An 18,150-nucleotide genomic window follows, 5' to 3' on the forward strand; every position below is an offset into this window, starting at 1 on the left:
ACTGGCAAACCCACCCCATATATACGGTCTGCCTAGTAAACGTTGCAAGACGGCACCCTAAGAGTCGGAAACGACTCGCGCTATAAGTGCGGGGACACCTTTACCTTTTACATAAACATTTGGCACAGAATGTATTTCCTTTTAGGCAAGAGTATGGCAACTATAAGAATGCAGCCTCAACGAATTCTTCAAGTTAAACTTAACTGGAAAATAACATAATATCTAGTTTACTTTAATGGAAGGTTTGAGTAATTTGGGTTAGCGACAGGTCTGATTATATCAAGAAGATGTAACTATAAACCTCTCCTTTTTAGGAAATTCCAGGGGAAAAGTTTTTTTCTGTCTGCAGCGTTGGCCCAAACTCTGAATGGGATTGTGCTCCTTCTATTTTCCCCAAACCACAAGTCCAACTTCCGCAATCCTTTCCATCATTTATGTTCACAGTCCAGAGAGCTATTGCTAGTCGGGCGGTATATAAATTTAATAAATGAAATGAAAATGAAATCATTCTGAGCTACAGCTGATCAAATTACTCAAAAGCTCTGCTGCAGAAATAAAAGAAGGTGCTAGAGACATGAAAAAGATTATTAAAGTCAATCAGAAAGTCTGGATTCCCCCTGCCCAAAACTTTCTATGTGAGAATACAGATTAGGAAGATATTAAATCAAGAGAATTCACACAGAAACAAAGAAGGCCTATATAGATTTACTTATTTATTGAAGGCTGATAAGAAGTAATCTCCATTGGGTTCAATGGGACTTACTCCCAGGTAAGTTTGTATTGGATTGCAGCCTAATGCATTTATTTTATATCCAACGCTTTAGTCTAAAAGGCTCCCAGAGCAGCTTACAAAAATCAGTAGTAAGACAGAGTCTTTCAAACCCATGGTGTAGCAGAACAACTCAGGTGGCACCTCTTTCTGTAGAAGACCTATTCACCCACCATACATCTCAGCCTATAGTGGAGCCTCCAACACAAGAAGGGCAAGGGTGGGAGATGAATAATGAAATATAACCCCATTAAAATGTGGTTTATAAATTGTTGTAAATATATTTTTTGTGCTTTAATCTATCTAGCTTGGCATTAAATTATTGTATGAAATACTCTCACACCAAAGGGCAAATATACATGTACGATTATTCCCCCCGCTCTCCTTAAAAATGCATTATTTGCTATTATTTTTTTTATTTTTTTTACAATAATTTTTATTCAGATTTTCATAAAACATACAAAACAAAACCATAAAACATTCAAAGACAAAAAACAAAATCAAAAATAGTTAGACAAAAAAAAATAAAAAGTAAAATATTGACTTCCCATTTGTCACAGATCAAATCAGTTATAGGTCTACAATGTATAACAATCCTGTCTCTTAAATCATATTATAAAATCACTTTCCTCCAGTAGTTATCTTACTTAATCATCAAATCTCATAAACATTACTTTATTCTTTCCACAAAAAGTCAAAGAGAGGTTTCAATTCTTTAAGAAATATATCTATCAATTTTTCTCCAGAAAAGCATGTCGATTAATCCATCTCATTAATAATTATAATAATCTTATTGTCATAACCATAGTCAAAATAAACATTTCGATTAATCCATCTCATCAGAATCTGTTAGGTTCAATAATTTCAATAGCCATTATTCTATTATCCCTATTAGTTCCATCTTCCATCTTCCATCTTCAATAGTCTTGTTAAGTCCAGTAATTTCAGTGTCCAATCTTCCATTATCAGTATTCCGTAATAATCTTGCTGTCATAACCATAGAAATATTAACTTCCCATTTGTCACAGATCAAATCAGTTATAGGTCTACAATGTATAACAATCCTGTCTCTTAAATCATATTATAAAATCACTTTCCTCCAGTAGTTATCTTACTTAATCATCAAATCTCATAAACATTACTTTATTCTTTCCACAAAAAGTCAAAGAGAGGTTTCAATTCTTTAAGAAATATATCTATCAATTTTTCTCCAGATAAGCATGTCGATTAATCCATCTCATTAATAATTATAATAATCTTATTGTCATAACCATAGTCAAAATAAACATTTCGATTAATCCATCTCATCAGAATCTGTTAGGTTCAATAATTTCAATAGCCATTATTCTATTATCCCTATTAGTTCCATCTTCCATCTTCAATAGTCTTGTTAACTCCAGTAATTTCAGTGTCCAATCTTCCATTATCAGTATTCCGTAATAATCTTGCTGTCATAACCATAGTCATATAGTAAGAGTCTAATGGGAATTTCCTCTATCCCAAATATTTTCTTGCCATCCATTCTGAATAGGTTGCTGGAATACTGCAGTAAAATCATATCTCTGTTCTTTTTTACAAAATGTACTGGCTCATCTCTTGAAAGTTTTTCCCTTGTCACATGGCTGCAGTTAATTCCATAGGTTTTCTCTATATTAGGCTCCATCACATCATTCCAGTCCAGAAGATTGTCCATGCCATTGATAACTTTATCTCTAATATCTTCATTAATTTCTTCAGAGATAACATTGAATTCCAAACAGTAGATTTTATTTCTAAAATCCATAAATTCCAAATCTTTTTCCTGTTCCACGTTTGTTCCAGGCTCCAGGGTCTCCTCTCTCACAGGGACCCCTATTTCTTTAAACTCCTGGATCATTTTGCACAATTCAATTTTCAGCTCCTTACAACCCTGTCGCAGGGTTCGTTTCGTTATCTCAATCTCATCCATTATTTTCTGAAACCTAGTTACTTCCAGATTCTCAGCCACTTTCTTGATTGCCATTTTAAAAAAAAAATATAAGAGAACCACTTCTTATTTCAGCAACAATTGGGTTAATACTCCAAACTTGATGACATCACAGTATAAACAGAGCAGCCAGCCTTATCTCACTATGCTTAGGAAAACAAAATGTAGTTCCCAGGATCGAAACAATTAATGGCGTCGTCAGGAAACAGATTCGTCAAAATAAAATAAACCAAAAAGAGAGTAGTCTCAGACAATATAATATTCTTCAGAATAGAAATCAGGAATAGAAATCTCTCTTCTGTGTATATCTTTAGAATGCAAATCCAGGACAGCTTTTTGCAACAAAAACAGAGATAAGCTGTTAATTAGTGCATAGCAGAGAAGAGTTATAGCTCACCGAAAAGATGTCCAAAGCCGATCAATCTGGCAAATCTCCTTTTACTGCAACAGTTTAAGTCAAGTAAAAAAATATAGAAAGAAGGGTGCTTGCCTGTTAGTCCGTTCTCTCTCTAAAGAAAAGATGAACGTGTCGCTTTATCAGATAGAGCTTGTTGAAAATCCGTCCTTCTCTGTCGGCTGGACCTCGTCTCATAAATCAATGAAATCTAGTCCTCCCAACAAAAATAGGCTTTGAGGTTAATCTCTTCGTTTCTCCCTGCCCGGGAGAAGTTTCATCAGTCAAAAAAAAAAAAGTTTTGACTGATTTATATCTGAATAAGCTTCTTTTGCGGCGGGAGCCCGTCCCAAAAGCAGGCACAGGCTAAGTCACCCTTCCCGGAAGTCCGCATTATTTGCTATTATTAATATGGCTTGTTCCACTTTTTTTGGCCAGAAATCCAATTTGGAAAAGCCCTTTTGAAGTTCTTCACCATATTTTTTTGCGTTTTGTCCTGAATACTAAACAGGTTCTAATCTGGCATTCTAATCACACTGGCTTTGTTGTGGGGACCCCACTGTTTGCCCTTCCTCTTAGTGAATACTGTCTGTTTACGTCTAACCTTAGTTTTACAACTTGCTGTTCTGTTCTAAGTTTGTAACATGGTCTGTCCTTTTATTCTGTAGTTTGTAGGATCCCTGGGAACCTTTAGTATGGGATTTTAGTCAAAACCCTTCCAAAAATCCAAGGGTCCTATGACCAAGAAAACAACCCTAATCTCTATCTTTGTTGATATACCAAACAAAATTAGTCAGTTGGCAAGGGAGCATAATGTTGACTCTTCTGCAACATGGCATGTTCCCTGACAAACTTAACAATTCTAGCTTTAATGTGTTCCAGGAAAAGATTAGATTTGACAGGCCATTCATTCTCTGAATTCTGTTTCAAAAATTGGCATTATATTGGCCTCTTTCCAGTCACCAGGTAAAGAGGGAAGATTTAAATAAGTAATGTATTTTAGTTAATAGTTCTTCAATTTCATGTTTCAGTTCTTTAAGAACTATACTCTCAAATGAAAACCCTCTGACCACAGTGACTCTTTACTGTTACCACTTTGCTACCACTAATGGACATTGCTTTTCCGATTTATTGGGATGGGGGTGCAGGGAGAGAGTTTCTGGTGCAAATATCTCTTCAGCATATTTTATTTCAATATTTGTGTGCTGATTTTAACCACTGTATTTTAAAGAAGTTTTATAGCTGATATGACAATTAAAGAATTTACTGTGATTTTTAATATTATTTTATGATTCCCTGTCCTGAGGTTCTAACATAAGGTTGGATAGAAAACCAATATAACATTTGTGCAGTGATGGCAGATATAAATAATACATGGAGAAGCTTCAACATTATCATCTTTAATGAATGCTTCTTTCCCAATCTTCCCACATAACACCCTGCTGATTGTGGCTACAATCAGGGCCAGCTCCAAAGGGTGGCCAGATGGGGCCCTGGCTGAGGGCCCCATGGCCTACAGGGGCCCCTGAAGGGCCCCTCATAGTGGGGGAGTAGTGCTCCCCTTCCATGGCAGGCTTCCAGCTGCGGATCACAGGGAGGGAGCTGCCCGCCCGCTGGCTTGCTCCTTTGCTTGCTCTCCGCCCCCACCGGCTCCCTCGCTCACCCTCCCCCCGCTTGCTCGCTTGCTCGCTCACCCTCTCCCCACACTCACCCGCTATCCCACCCCCTGCTCGCTCGCTTGCTCGCTCGCCCGCCACCACTTGCTCGCTCGCCTGCCCGCCTGCCCCCCTGCCTGCTCACTCATTTGCCTGACCGACCTCCTGTTCCTCCACCCACCTGGTAGATGGAATGTGCATGCGTGTGCCAGGGCCCAGGGCAGGCTGGTGCAAAAGGGCCCCAGCATGCCTGCTGCCGGCCCTGGCTACAATCCTAAACATGCTTATTTAGCTCCACTGAACTCAGTGGGACTTTCTTACAACAGACATATATAGGATTAAAGCTGCAGGCCTATATGCACTTTACTGGGAATAAGTCCAATGAAGTCAGTGAGCCTTACTTCTGAGCAGCAAATTGCACTGTAAAAGTCTTTCAATTGACAGAGGTATTGTACCTTTAACAGCCTTGAGGGAAGCAGAAATTCAGCAACTGCTGCTTTCCTCAGGGAACTTTGATCAGTTTATTGAGCATTCATCCTGATTCGTTAGGAGGTTGTATCAAAGAAAGTGTTATCCCACACCTTCCAGGGCATTTCTCTGTAATTATGCTTATCACAAAAAAGTCAAATCTTTTTGTGAAGTGGGTGTGCTTGCAAGACCTCCCAGTCAACAGTACTGTGCAACCGGAATTTGTCTGTATATGACTGAATCCCACCCCAAAATAGTGACATTGTGGAATACCCCCACTGTATCTCTGTGTTTGAGATCGGTGAAATCCATTATTTTACCTTCTCTGTTTCCCTAGTCCCAAACAACTTGTTTCTGTGGAGAATATACAGTATATATATTGCTAATTAGAAATTAGCTTAATCCAGTCTAATTGTCTGGCTTAATCAAACAATGAATGGGGTTGTGTGTACATTTTCACTGTCACACTGCATCATAATTTTTGTATTATTGAAGATTCTACTCTTCTAGCTCTTCTTGATTTCTGAAAGTTAACTCAGCAACTAATGCAACAAGGACAGACTTTGATTATTATCTAATCTTTTAAATTAAGCATGACTAGGAATGTAAGAGAATAAGAACTGACTTGCTAGTTCATACTATAATAGTTTTAACATTTGGCATTCTACTTCACATTTAACTTGAACAATTTGTTTCCTCTTTTTGGGAGGGGATTTGTATCTCTTTCTACTGCTGGTATGTAACATTGTTTCCACATTATACTGGTGCTTTCCTTCACCCCAGAAGTGGCTACCAGTAGCAGGAATATTTCATTTATGTTCACTTGATTGTAGGGGAAAGGTACTAGAAATGCCAAGGTGACATCAGTAATGCCTTGTATGCTTGTGCTGTGGTCCTGCTACTACATTGTTTCTCTTTCTCTCTCCTCTGCAGACTGCATCCCTTTCATGTAGACCGTTTTGATGAGCATCCGCAGTGCCATACAGCATTTGGCAACTGCTCATTTTGTGCACTGATGTGGAGCAGAAATATTGGAAGGGCAGGAAGAGGAAAAGACACTTTACAAATTTCCCAGCTGATGTATTGGCCATGCAGACAAACAGCCCCAGGAAGGTTGTGGCAGAACTGGCATTGTGAATACCAAACAGTACAGTGAAAGAAAAGGTGGAGAGGAAAGTAGTTGTACTGGTGCATTGTTCTGCCCATGAAATTACATTAACGTTCCAGCCTCAGAAGGTGCTCTCCAGTCCCTTGCTGGCTCCAAGCCCTTTCACTCATTAATCTCCTTAATGCATTGAACGAACTTTAGAATCACAAAACAGGCAGTGGGCTCTGTCATTCCTCTGACCTATTTTTATAGGATTCATGCAACTCACCAAATGATCATATGCATACACACAGAGACACGCACACACTTGCTCAAACATCTTCAAACCTTCCACTGGTGCAGAAAAGGGTCACCTTGATAGAAAGGTGATCTCATGACACACAATGAGGTTCCTTTTTAAAAAAGAAAGTGGGAGGTGGAGTGGGGGGGACATTTAACAATTTAGCAGTTTCATTCTTTGCACTGGAAAAGGTGAGATATTTTATTACTAGGGAAAAGTACACAAGAAATGGGTAGTGACTCTACATTGTAATTGCCCTACTATTGCAGGCAAAAGATTTCTAACACTAAGAATCAGATGCTAATGAGGACACTGTGTTTGTTCCAGTGCCCCTGCTGTGGGTCAGTGACATCAGGGATAGTTATTTATACCTGGAACTTTCACCCAAACTCCTGCATTATTGCCAACTCCTTCCCTCTATTTTTCTTTGCAAATCTATTCTCAAAAGTCACCTTTTCTGTTAAGTCATTCAACCCCCCTCCCAATTTTCATCCCCAACTCCTGCAAAGTGTGAGGGCCCCTCCAGAGTCCAGACTGGAATTTTTTTGCAGGTGTATTCTATAACAAGATCTGGCAGAACAAGAAGGTATTTGACTGGCACTAAAAGGACATTAAGGAAGGCACCAGGCAAGCTACTGTAGGCAGGGCCAGATTATCCATTAGGCTTAGTAGGCTGAAGCCTAGGGGCCCGGAGCTCTTGGGGGCCCATGCAAGAGCTTCCGAACCGCCTGCCATCCTCCCACTTCACTTACCTTTTTCTCCGCTGTTTTTTGCGGTTTGCCATCAATCAAGATGGCGGCTGAGGTTTCCCTAAGGGGATGAAGCCTCTGCCACCATGTTGGTTGATGGAACGCATGCGTGCTACATGTGTGCATTGCTGCCATCAACCAAGATGGCGGGAGAGGCTTTAGCTCCTTAGGGAAACCTCGGCCACCATCTTGATTGATGGCAAACCTGAGCGCGCAGTGCACGCAGCCGCAAAAAAAGCAGAAAGGTAGGTGAAGCAGGGGGGATGGGATGGGATGGGATGGGACGGGATGGCAGGCGGCTCAGAAGCTCCTGTCCTGCGATCCCTCCTGCGGCTGTTTCTGTGGATCTGCCTAAGAGGAGAAGGGCCCCCCAAACACCAATCAGCCTAGGGGCCCTCCTCAGCTTAATCCGGCCCTGACTGTAGGGAGGACATTCCACAACAAGGGAGGGAGCAGGCACTACTGAGAAGGCCTTCTCCCACATACACACCCTCCATATCTCAGATTAAAGGGGCACTCTAAGAAGGGACTATGTAGATTATCTTTAAACACAGTTGGAGGTATGCCTTCAGGTATGTGTGTTATGTGTCTTCAAGTCAATTACAACTTATGGCAAATATCTTAACCCCTGTATTGGTAACAAAAAACCCAACAACTTTCCTTTTCCTCCTTTTTTTAAAGTCTATTAGCAAGCAATTTTGAGCTTTTGTTAGAAAATTCATAGTAATATTGATTAGTATATTGTAAGGAGGTAAGTATGTTACTGGTATTTAGGGCCAGGTATTCAGCTTTTTTCCTTGTCAGTATCCTGTAAACCCTAGTAGAGTGGAAGCTCACTATAATGTGGTTCGCTGTACCGTGGATTCAGATATACCGTAGATACGACGATGTCCCCAGATACAATACTCTATACAGCACTGCAGTTTTTGTTATTAACGCAGAACCCCTATAACACGGGTGCATCCTTTGAACTTCCGGCCCCTGCATTATAACAAAGTTCTAATGTACTACTGTTTCTCTTAAACCTTTGTTCCAATTAGGATATTTAATCTAAGAGTGTCTTAGATCATTCTAGTATTTTTCTATTATTTTTGATCCTACTATTTTCAGATATAAAGGATCCCCTGAGGACTTCCTTCGGAGTATCTGAGAGCAATGCCAGTGTATATTAGTTTGTGTCATGAACCTCAGAAATGTTTTTATAACCTCCCGTATTTTCTCCCTAGTGAGTCTGTTCTCCAGCAACAAAGCAATGAAATGCCATCTAAAAGATCATGGATTAGAGGGTGAAAATTCTAAAGTCATTTGTACTAGGGCATGATCTGAATTCAGTATTAAGCCAATGTTAGTAGACATTCATTCCCCTTACAGTTCTTACTTGAATTGTTTTAATTGAATCCATTTCCCCCTTACTAGGCTTTTAAGTTTCTGGCACTGTTGAGCCTTCTTCTGCCGTAGCTTTGGACATTGGTGAGAACAGCGGATCTCTGGGAGATGAGTATTTTATTTATTTCTGCGATTTATTTATCGCCCATCTGGCTGGAAACCAAGCCACTCTGAGCGATGTACAAAGTCATAATATATAAGTATCACAACATCAAAACAGCAATAAAACTAAAACAACAAGTAAAGGTTACTACAGTAAAGTTCAATAAAGCTTCTGGCCCGTATAGTCCACAAGGTGCGTCATTTGCGAAACCGAAAACATTTCAATCATGTTTTCCAGGAATCCAAGAAGACTGGCTTATACCCTTGTGAGGTATATAAAATCAGAGTCAATAAAGCAAGCTAGAAATATGTTTTTGGTCAAAATAGCTCAGGGTCAGGTGACAGCACAGGGCTAAGCATGCCATCCTGGGTTGATGACGTCACCCCCACACACACACTGGAAAGCTGTTATCAAACAATGTAGACCTGCCTCTGCCAACCTAGTGCCCTCCAAATGTTTTGGTCTATAACTGCCATCAGCCCCAGAAAGCACTTGGGAGTTGTAGTCCAAAACATCTGGGGGGTACCAGATTGGTTAAGGTTGGTGTAGGCCTGTAGTCTTCAGTCTTTTCACACCAAGGACCCACCTTTAGCTCAACAGGAAGCAATAAAACATACTGATCTTGCAAGCAGTTAAAGTTTAAAAGTTGCTGAATGGGGCTTACTTCTGCGGGAAAAGTATTATCGAAGGAACAAGGTCAAGGGGAATGGCACAGATGGATAATACAGGCTTATACTGTGGGACCTCCATTTTAATTCCACCTCCAGATGACTCACTGCTGAAAAGCCATGTCCCAACAGCCCTAACTAGTTATAATGTGGAAGCATTCCATTTATTTATTTATTTATATCCCACCCTTTCTCCCAGTAGGAGCCCAGGGCAGCAATCCTTGTAGAAGTGTTGGACTCTGTTCCTTTAAGGACAAGGGTAGCCACCAATGAAAGTGTTCAAGTGTGTACATTTTGGTAGAAAGAAGGAAAAACAGGCAACTACTAGCATAGTGAGAACAAATGATGCTTACAGACCAATAATAACTCAAGCATTGTGATTTCTACATAGGAACATAAGAAGCTGGTTTATACCAAGGCAGACCATGGTTCCATCTAATTCAGTGTTTTCTACTCTGACTGGCAGCAGCTCTCCAGGATTCCAGGCAGGATCTCTCCTAACCCTATCTGGGCATGCCAGGGATTGAACCTGGGGGCTTCTGCATGTGAAGCAGATGCTCTACCACTGAGCCACAGCCCCTCTTGGGGTATATATACTTAAAAAAAAGAAGACGACTACAGTTCAGTTCAAGTCAAGAAAAGAGTTATCATCCTCAGCAATTTGTGTTGGGTGTAATATTGTCCTTAAGATCCAGTTAGCATTGATTCTTCAGCTGCAATGATATTTTCCCCACCGATCCAGTAATTTAGTTCTCACTGTTGATTGAAACAATTCCTGTGAGTAATAAAGCAGTTTTGAAAGAAGAAAATCTTCCAATAATTCACTTGTAAGAATGTTCTCTTATCTCTGGCATCACTTGTCATCCTTAAAAATTTCAGACGTTGAGGTAGTATTGCTCAAAAGTGTGGATGGAATTTGCAGAAGTGGACATATGAATTCACAACCCCCTTTTCCCTATATGGCAAAGTATTCTCCATCGACCTATATTTTAAGGCTTTGTTGTACCACATATATCTGGGTCTAAATTCCCAAGTGATTGCTGTATAACATAGCAGCCCGATTACTCTTCCCAGCTCATGTATTTGCACATTGCCATACCTATGCAAAATGTGGTTGGAAAAGATCCTGTTCCACATAGCAGCGGTTTACATTTTCAGAACCTTCTCCCACCCCAAACCTGGAAATCCCTCTCTCACTCTTTCCTTTCTCTATCCTCTTTATTATCCTACTCACTCATCTTGAAAAATCCTGGTGGTATTGCAAGAACAGTCGATAAGGCATGACAAGCAACCCAGTTGTGCAGATCACTGTTCTTCAACCTTGGGTCCCCAGATGTTGATGGACTACAACTCCCACCATCCCTGACCATTGACCATGCTGTCTGAGGATGATGGGAGCTGTAATCCAACAACATCTGGGGACCCAAGGTTGAAGAACAGTGGTGTAGATCACCACCCAGCAGTTTTAAGCCATATAACCATATTCCAGTGATGCCTGTGGATAGAATTACTTTCACCTTTTATGCTTCTAGTCCTCATCCAGGGCCGAATCAAGACACACTGAACCCTAAACTATGTCAAACTTAAGAGGCCCCTTGCGTTACCAAAAAAAGTGTATTATTCTTACAGAAATAAAATAAAATAAAAATAATGAACTTTTCTATTTGCATAGATACCGGTACACAGGCAAGGATGCAACCAAAATTTAACTAAAATATATATCTTGCAATAAACCTATTTTTAGCACATATTCCTGCAGTATGACAAATAATTGTGTAGCTATTAAGAATTTTTGTCATATCAAAATGATGTCTGTTTTCCTTTTATTTTTTAACCAATTATGTAAAACTTGAAATGGGGGGGGTTGTATTTAGAGGCCCATCACAATATGAGGCCCTAGACTGTAGCTTACTTAGTTTATACATCAATCCGGCCGTGATTTCGTCAGATAAGTAGATACCACGGGTCATCTGAAGTAGCAAAATAGCAGGTCAATTTAAGGATGAATCATTCCAAAATGTTGAAATCCCAAATTCAGAATGAAAAAGAAGAAGGCAATGACGAGGGGGAGCCCACAACCACCACCACCCATTCCTTGTCTGCCAGAGGGAAGGGAAAGATTTTTTATTTCCATAGGATCTAAAGAGAATCTGGAATTTGAAAGCAGAATTAGATCTTGCCCATTTGTTTTTACTTGATATTATTAATTAATTTAAATATCTCTAGGGCAGGCCCTTATATTAAGAAAAGGAATTAAGACTTTTAATATTTTTGAAAATTATTGAAAAGTACAGAATCCTATAATTACTGATGAAGCAGCTACCACCTAAGCACTACAGTATTTCTGTCATTCCAGGAATGGAATGCAAGGAAAAGATAAACCTGATTCAGAAAGAATGCAAGGGATTGGGGGCAGGGGATAAGCTCCAGCTTGGCTTCTTTTTTCCCAAGAAATAAATGATGTACTACTTCTTCCTCCTCCTTTCTAACTTCTAATCCCTGTACCAGGTCTTGGGAAAACTGTATGGAAGGTTTTGATTCAGTTTTGCATGAAAAAGTCAATAGCACAGAGGCTACCAAGTGGCATCCATGAGCACAATGGTGGCCTTGTGGTCTTCCCTTGGCACCCATGAAGTCTCTGAGCCCCTGCCCCACTCACTGCCCCCTTGGTCATGAGGTTGTGAGGTTGGTTACCCTTTCTCCCCTGAAAAATATGCACAGCTAAAAGAGAAAGTTGAAAGAGAGGCTTTCTTTCTCACTTCCACTTCCGACTCTATGTGCTTTTCAATGCTCTGATTAATTCTACTGGATTCAACTTTTACTCACATCCTTTGGAAAAATGTGAGTATGTGTTTCTGGGAAGAAGGGACCTGATCTGGGGGAGTGGCGAGAGAAGAGATCCACTGAGAGGGCATTGCTCAGTCTTTGCTCAAAAGTCCAAATGAGACCAACCTAAAAAGGTAGCAACCTTTGGACAGCTGGAAGATATTTAAGATTCACCAGCGTATTTCAAAACAGGCAACCAACATGTATGCTCGGGCTCCTTTGAACACTCAAATACAGTAGGGCCCCGCTTTACTGTGCTTCGCTTTATGGCGATTCGCTAATACAGCAGTCTCAATTAGACGCAATTAGACTAAAGCCCCACTCATACGGCGCTTGTTCCGCTTTTACAGTGGTTTTCGGGCATCGCACACCATTCTATTCAATGAGTTCCGCTTTACAGAGGTTTTCGCTTTACAGCAGGGGTTCGGAATGTAACCCGCCGTATGAGTGGGGCCCTACTGTACTCTATATAAATGTAAGTATTATTAAAAATATTTTTAAGTGTCAGAGTGTATGTTTTGGTGAGTGATAAAGAAGTTGGGGAAATGGCAAAAAAAAAACCACATACGCATATTTGTTTGCTATATATCCCCACTTCCAGAAAGCATGAAAAACTGGGGCTCCACAGCAAGGTGGAAAAAGGAATCAGTTATCTTTTCAAACTTTATGCAGAGCCAAGCTGCTACTAAGTGAACACTCAACAGGGACAGCAGCAGCCTGTCACAGTTCCCCAGCTTGCACATCTGTATGATACATGCTTGTAATAAATGTTTGTTGCATTCATATTGTAGATTAAAATGCCTTTGCAATAGCCATCTATTGAACAATAGAGAGACAGAAGCATTTATCCTTACCTCTTTCCACCATATTTTCAAGAAAAGTCTTAAAAATAATATCACATTTTTCTATCTGATATCCCAACTCCTCTCTTGAAGACTTGGGCATTAAAAGGGCCTGTGATTCACTTTAATACTTAAAATAAAATAAAAAACAGTCAAACTTCTATCAGACTAAAATTCAATTTAAAAATCCCACACACACATGCATACTGCTGGCTTAACCCTGATCCCCAAATGCCAGACCCTGTAACTTGCTTGAGCTCTGTAACAACTAACATATCCCTTTTGCATTCCAAGGCTAAGCTCAGAGACAAGGCCAAACTCAATAATCTAAAGCATATTTCTCAGGAAGCACCTATTGCTTCCATCAACGTTGTGATTACAGCCCTCTGCTCTAGCTGTCTGTACTGTTCTCTGCAGGTCCTTTCAGTAGGGTGCTGATTGCCACTTAAATCAATGGAAATTGAGGGTGCTAAGGCCTTGCCAGACTGTGTTCTTGCAGATTAGAAATAAATTGAAAACATTACCAGGAGTGTCCTTTTCCACCATTAAAATGGGATGCTTTTAAAAATCTGGATTTACTATTAACTAAATTGGGGGCTGGAGGATTGAGGCATTCTTTATTAAAAGCAGTGAAGCTGTTAAAACCCCTAGGCTGCCATTCACCAAAGAGAAAATGTAATATTATGGGCCTTGGATTCTGTTCTGCCTACTTAAATGCAAAATAACAGTGCTTAAGAGCATTTTTAGGAATTTTTAAGAAATCCAGCATTTGTAGATTTTGATACACAGTTTTGCCATTTGAATGGAAAACACCAAAGTTACAGGCAGGACAATATTGGCTGGGACGCCCACTGAAATCAGCGGCAAACAAAATCTTATGGTAACAAAGAGAATGTATAAAGAGAATGAATAAACTAGTTTTGAATCGGTTGAAAATGATAATGAAAACGGCTTGAATAGTAGCTAAATGATTCTTTTTCTTGCCCATACCTAGAACTCTGCCACTGTGTTATTCTTTCTACCCTTATTAGAACTGACACAGACATTAAAACAAAACACAATAGCAGAGGTTTCAGAAGTGCAAGTACCTGTTAGATCTCACCGAGTTTCTGCCTTGGTATATTTTCCTGCTGCCCCATAACTTGCCATTACCCATTTCTGCGCATTTATCCACAGGAGTGAATATAAGGGAAAAGTTTAAATTGGTTGGATATTCCCCCACCCCTTGAGTGATTGTTTTAAATTGGTAATTATACCCCACCTTTCTTTCCGTGCTAGAAACCCAAAGTGGCTTACATATGGTTCCCAAGTGGTCTCGCATCCAGGCACTGACCACACCTGACCCTGCTTAACTTCAGCAGGGAGCTGGCCTTATGTGCCTTCAGGCCATAGTGTGTGAAGCATTAAATGAAAGTCTCAACATTTGTAACCCTGTTTTAAATATTTATTTTAGCTTTAAGAACCAGCTGCATCCATGAGTTTGGTGCATCCCGGTTTGGTAGAACTAATAGGCTTTTAAAAGGGGGAGGGGAATAATTAATTCTCTTTTTTGAGAATGCATGGATGCAATATTTTGCTGTGGATTCATTGTTCCATGATGTAACATACTCCCCTCCAATTGCTAAAAGTGATGTTATACAACTGCAGCCAAGTGCCACCTGAACTGTATAGAGATGAATAATAATTTTAATGCACAAATTGGGCTTTCCACTTCCGGGGTGGGGGGGGGAGGGAAGGAGAAGCTTCATGAGAACAGTAGCCTGTTGCTAGACAGAATGTGGGATGCAGTCTGTGTGAGGCATTCTGTGCTTTCACAGCAACCTCTTGTGTATGCACTGGGGTGATCTGTTCACATGCACAAGAACTGTTTCTGGATGGGGATTCCCCTTTTGCTGGATCAGGCCTCAAAATTCATACTAAAACCTATTACAAATTATCAGCACTCTAGTAAATCAGGTGACGATCTCCCTGCCACACAGTGATTGCCATTGTCAGCTCATTGTTGCAGTTGCAAAATTTATGAAATTGTTCCAGCTATACTGGCCAGGATCCAAAAAGCTACTTCAGACATCCCTGTGGCCCATCTGTAATGGAGCCTATGTCATTCTGAACACAATGAAACAAACTAATTATTACCCAATCTTCTTCCCCCATCATCTTTCAACAGAGGCTGCACCTGTGTGGCCAGCACACATCAACAAGACATACTGATGTCTGGTTTGATAAATGAATAGACCTCTAGCAGATTTTTTTCCAAACCAGCTGAAAGATGCTTCATCTAAGATTCAAAATGCTTATGCCAGCTGTTGATTGGCATGGAAGATGAAAGTCCATAATGCATGCATGCATTGTATATATGGTGAGGAGCCCTACTCACACCAAAACTCAGAAAACTTGACCTGAACAACAGCAGGAGGAGTCTGGGTTTTTATCTGGTTATTTATTGAAAAAAGCTCCACAATATTAATACTATTATTACTAGCAGTAGTAGCAGCAACAGCAGTAGTAGTACTATTAGTATTTAACAAATTAATTAAATAAAATCCAAACTACAGCTACAATTCTTCTAATCATTAACATAACAAAAAATTCTAAACATTACATTGTATTGCAGCCCAGAAATAATCTAACCATTGGATCGCAATCATCCACTATCTCCCAAATGCCTGAAGAAAATGAAGCCTGAAGGAAATGAAAGGCTGTCACTGAAGGGGACAATCACATCTGCAAAGAAAAGGAGTTCCACAACAGATGCCACTGCATCCCAAGCAGAACTACAAGCAGGGCCTCCCCCAAATATCTCTATGCTCAACCTCGCAGCTATTAGGAGAGGCACTCCTCTAAGGTATTGGGTGCCAAGTCATTCAGGACTTTATGAACTAAAGTTAACATCTTTAATTGGTCCCAGTAACATATAGAAAGTCGGTGCAGCTGTTTAAGGACCAGTTCTATCTGATCGCATTTTGCTGTACCACTCAAACCCAGTGTGGTGTAGTGGTTAAGGTGTTGGACTACGCCCTGGGAGACCAGGATTCGAATCCCTACATAGCCATGAAGCTCACTGGGTGACCTTGGGCCAGTCACTGCCTCTCAGCCTTATGAAAACCCTATTCATAGGGTCGCCATAAGTCGGAATTGACTTGAAGGCAGTACATACATACTCAAAACCGCAGCCTCTGATCTGTCTTCGAGGATAGCTCTATAGAGTACATTGTGCTAGTCTAATCAGAACCAGTGTGTGGAATATTCTGGCCAGGCAATCCCAAATATGTGAATGAACAACCTTCTAACATCTCATAAAGACCTTGGTTACATACTATAAGAAGCCAGAATATTCTATTTTATCTCAGTTTTTTTGACAACAGAAACTTCAATCAAAGCTTCAAGTCTAAATGGAATTAAGAAACAACTTTTATTTTTCATGTTGTGTTAGAAGAGTTTTTACAGACCAAACCATAATCTGGCTAACTAGTCAAGTGTCAGAGCATGTGGATATATTTTAATTTAAACACGTCTACGGATCATGTTTTGAAAAGAGACACAAAACAGGTATGATAATAATAAAAGCAACTGCTGTTGGACACAGGCAACAAAATCTTCTCAGTTTGTATTGAGTCTGTCTGTACTGTTCAAAACTTCTGTATTTTCATTTATGACAGAAATGGTTTTATTAAAAGGCGTACATTTGGTATATATATATCCATCTATCTATCTACAGTTTAACATAGTTGGATATGACATTAGGCTATCTGCATTGAAGAAATTGCTCACTCAATGTCAGTAGCATTTAGCTAGAGCAAGAGAAGGGTATATTTTATGCTGATTTATCCACTCAGTATACTAAAGCAAACATCTATTTTATTAAGATTTAAACATGAGCACAGGAATGCCTGTATCTGGTTATGCTCTGGCAGGGAACATTTGGGGGGAAAACCTAAAAGCCTAACATGCAGCTATTTATCCCCTTGGTGGCAGGAAAATGCACATGACACAGATGGATTAGACAGGGAAGCATGAACATGCACACATATGGATTTTTTTACAGTATTCAGGCAGCTGACACTTTTCATTCATGCTCTTTGCTGCCACCTACCATTCCAGAAGAGCAAGACTTAGCATTGATTTAAAGAGATGCCACATACGGCTGTTTAGCAGACACTGACTAATTACAGCACTGGCAGAGTCTGGCAGTGCGCCAGCCAGCCATGCTCATGCGCAGCACTGCTGTTTCATAAATCAATGTGCTTTCCTTGCCTGGATTTTAAATATGAGGATAAGCCTTCAGAGCTGTAGGAAGATCACATCAATATATCTGCCTCACAGACTTGTTCTCCCTCTTCCCCCCCCCCAATCATTCTGTTATGCGTCTGTCAAAGGTCTGTTGTGAAACAACCCTCAAATGCCTGTTGTGCTACAGTTTTACTACTATCAGCTCTGCTCTTCAGATTAAGAAACCAGACATTCAGCAGCTGCCAATTCAACTACCTCAAATGTTTTTCTTCTGTTGCAGATGTACAATGAGATGCTTGCCTAGAGGAGAATGTTGATTGCTCCTGGGTAAGAAGGCAGTTGGGTGGCCATATGTCCTACTTTACAGAGGATAGTCCTCTGTCTGAAAGGGAATAGCAGAGGTCTTACAGTTGTCCATCAACAACAGACTGAGCAGGCACACAAGCCACCTGGTCACAGCCTTCCCCAATACGGTGAGATGTACCATGTTTATATTGAAATTATAGTAACTATTTCTAACTTTCCATCTACTGATTTATATGCATATCCTAATTTATATGCCACTCCACATCCTCTCCCCCCCCCCTTTGGTAATGCATTTCCTCTTTTTTTGGTGATACATAAGTAGCCACCTCAGTCGTTAAGTGGAAGCCAGCAGAAACGACAGAGCCATCACCATATAGAGAACTTCAGGCCAAAAACTGCA

General features: G+C 40.2%; 1 protein-coding gene and 1 non-coding gene across 2 annotated transcripts in view; both read right to left on the bottom strand.

Moving 5' to 3' along the window:
• Positions 1 to 18,150, bottom strand: part of CACNA1C (calcium voltage-gated channel subunit alpha1 C) — a 722,305-nt gene that overhangs the window by 567,744 nt on the left and 136,411 nt on the right. The window lies entirely within an intron of this gene.
• TRNAV-CAC (transfer RNA valine (anticodon CAC)) lies at positions 10,055 to 10,125 on the bottom strand. The gene has a single exon. It is a non-coding gene; the product is annotated as a tRNA-Val (tRNA).

The sequence above is a fragment of the Rhineura floridana genome, chromosome 8 (genome assembly GCF_030035675.1).
Source record: "Rhineura floridana isolate rRhiFlo1 chromosome 8, rRhiFlo1.hap2, whole genome shotgun sequence".
Taxonomy (NCBI): Eukaryota; Metazoa; Chordata; class Lepidosauria; order Squamata; family Rhineuridae; genus Rhineura; species Rhineura floridana.